This window comes from Pseudophryne corroboree, chromosome 11, assembly GCF_028390025.1.
Source record: "Pseudophryne corroboree isolate aPseCor3 chromosome 11, aPseCor3.hap2, whole genome shotgun sequence".
Lineage (NCBI taxonomy): Eukaryota > Metazoa > Chordata > Amphibia > Anura > Myobatrachidae > Pseudophryne > Pseudophryne corroboree.
The window spans coordinates 75,623,237-75,626,237 of record NC_086454.1 but is presented as its reverse complement, the minus strand read 5'-3'; the positions used below and the strand labels follow the sequence as shown (position 1 = coordinate 75,626,237).

Sequence of the window (3,001 nt, the reverse complement as noted above, 5' to 3'; positions counted from 1 at the left end):
AAGTGCAGCCCTCCGTCATTTGCAAAACTGCATATCCAATCATGCCCTGACACAGCAATGCTTACGCTGTGTCAGGGAATGCTTGGATGTGTAGTTTCTCAAGTGCCGGAGGGTTGCATTTGGGACAAAGGCTGATGTAACCTGCTTGTACCTTGTCTTTGGATGACACAAATACCTGGAACCTCATACTATTCTCTTCCACAGGTCTTGTGGAGTATCCTTCCCAAGTTGCGTGGATGTGAAGGGACACGACAGTTCCCCTGCTGTACCATGGGTGACCTACTTGTGATGTGGACCTGAATCTCTGCCATGTAGCAGACAACCCCCCACAAGTGAGATGTATTGCCCAAAACTCCCTCTTGACCAAGTAACCACCGGCATGTCCAAAGTGCAGCCTTCCGTCATTTGCAAAACTGCACATCCAATCATGCCCTGACACAGCAATGCTTACGCTGTGTCAGGGAATGCTTGGATGTGTAGTTTCTGAAGTGCCGGAGGGTTGCATTTGGGACAAAGGCTGATGTAATCTGCTTGTACCTTGTCTTTGGATGACACAAATACCTGGAACCTCATACTATTCTCTTCCACAGGTCTTGCGGAGTATCCTTCCCAAGTTGCGTGGATGTGAAGGGACACAACAGTTCCCCTGATGTACCATGGGCGACCTACTTGTGATGTGGACCTGAAACTCCGCCATGTAGCAGACAACCCCCATCAGGTGAGATGTATTGCCCAAAACTCCCTCTTGACCAAGTAACCCCGGCATGTCCAAAGTGCAGCCCTCCGGCATTTGCAAAACTGCACATCCAATCATGCCCTGACACAGAATTGCTTACGCTGTGTCAGGGAATGCTTGGATGTGTAGTTTCTCAAGTGCCAGAGGGTTGCATTTGGGACAAAGGCCGATGTAACCTGCTTGTACCTTGTCTTTGGATGACACAAATACCCGGAACCTCATACAATTCTCTTCCACAGGTCTTGCGGAGTATCCTTCCCAAGTTGCGTGGATGTGAAGGGACACAACAGTTCCCCTGATGTACCATGGGCGACCTACTTGTGATGTGGACCTGAACCTCCGCCATGTAGCAGGAAACCCCCATCAGGTGAGATGTATTGCCCAAAACTCCCTCTTGACCAAGTAACCCCGGCATGTCCAAAGTGCAGCCCTGCGGCATTTGCAAAACTGCACATCCAATCATGCCCTGACACAGAATTGCTTACGCTGTGTCAGGGAATGCTTGGATGTTTAGTTTCTCAAGTGCCAGAGGGTTGCATTTGGGACAAAGGCCGATGTAACCTGCTTGTACCTTGTCTTTGGATGACACAAATACCTGGAACCTCATACTATTCTCTTCCACAGGTCTTGCAGAGTATCCTTCCCAAGTTGCGTGGATGTGAAGGGACACAACAGTTCCCCTGATGTACCATGGGCGACCTACTTGTGATGTGGACCTGAACCTCCGCCATGTAGCAGACGACCCCCATCAGGTGAGATGTATTGCCCAAAACTCCCTCTTGACCAAGTAATTCCGGCATGTCCAAAGTGCAGCCCTCCAGCATTTGCAAAACTGCACATCCAATCATGCCCTGACACAGAATTGCTTACGCTGTGTCAGGGAATGCTTGGATGTTTAGTTTCTCAAGTGCCAGAGGGTTGCATTTGGGACAAAGGCCGATGTAACCTGCTTGTACCTTGTCTTTGGATGACACAAATACCTGGAACCTCATACAATTCTCTTCCACAGGTCTTGCGGAGTATCCTTCCCAAGTTGCGTGGATGTGGAGGGACACGACAGTTTCCCTGCTGTACCATGGGCGACCTACTTGTGATGTGGACCTGAACCTCCGCCATGTAGCAGACAACCCCCCTCAGGTGAGATGTATTGCCCAAAACTCCCTCTTGACCAAGTAACCCCGGCATGTCCAAAGTGCAGCCCTCCGGCATTTGCAAAACTGCACATCCAATCATGCCCTGACACAGCAATGCTTACGCTGTGTCATGGAATGCTTGGATGTGTAGTTTTTCAAGTGCCGGAGGGTTGCATTTGGGACAAAGGCCGATGTAACCTGCTTGTACCTTGTCTTTGGATGACACAAATACCTGGAACCTCATACTATTTTCTTCCACAGTTTTTGCGGAGTATCCTTCCCAAGTTGCGTGGATGTGAAGGGACACGACAGTTCCCCTGATGTACCATGGGCGACCTAACACAATACCACTGCATCTCTGAAATGCCATATTTTACATTTTATTTACTAATAATTTAAAGAAACACACAAAACTTCTCATTTTAAAAATTTATTGAAGAAATATAATTGTATTTTATTTTGGATTAAAAAATAAAATGTAATAAAACAAAAAAAAGTAGTGTTTGTTCTTCTTTACATTCTTTTCTTGTGTAGATATCTGTGAAAAAAAAAATTCCATATTAAGTAAAGACACTAATGGTGTCATGTTCATTCCTTTCCCAAGAATATTTGTGGAACCACACAGTCCAGCATGACCCATTGCTGGACTGTGTTGTTCCCCAAGGTCAGGCGGTTCAAAGTGGCAGAGTCAAGACAGTGGTCAGCACTTTGACATGGCTGCACTTGTGGAACCACACAGTCCAGCATGACCCTTTGCTGGACTGTGTTGTTCCCCAAGGTCAGGCGGTCCAAAGTGGCAGAGTCAAGACAGTGGTCAGCACTTTGACACGGCTGCACTTATGGAACCACACAGTCCAGCATGACCCATTGCTGGACTGTGTTGTTCCCCAAGGTCAGGCGGTCCAAAGTGGCAGAGTAAAGACAGTGGTCAGCACTTTAACACGGCGGCACTTGTGGAACCACATAGTCCAGCATGATCCATTGCTGGACTGTGTTGTTCCCCAAGGTCAGGCAGTCCAAAGTGGCAGAGTGGTGTCAGTGTTCAGCACTTTGACATGCCTGCACTTGTGGAACCACGCAGTCCAGCATGACCCATTGCTGGACTGTGTTGTTCCCCAAGGGCAGGCGGTCC

The 3,001-nt window shown here is 48.2% G+C and overlaps 1 long non-coding RNA gene across 1 annotated transcript; it reads left to right on the top strand.

Moving 5' to 3' along the window:
• Positions 1-590: 590 nt before the first annotated feature.
• On the top strand, positions 591-1,482 carry LOC134969946 (uncharacterized). Its single transcript, XR_010189581.1, has 3 exons — positions 591-718; positions 976-1,103; positions 1,361-1,482. It is a non-coding gene; the product is annotated as an uncharacterized LOC134969946 (long non-coding RNA).
• The last annotated feature ends 1,519 nt before the right edge of the window (positions 1,483-3,001 follow it).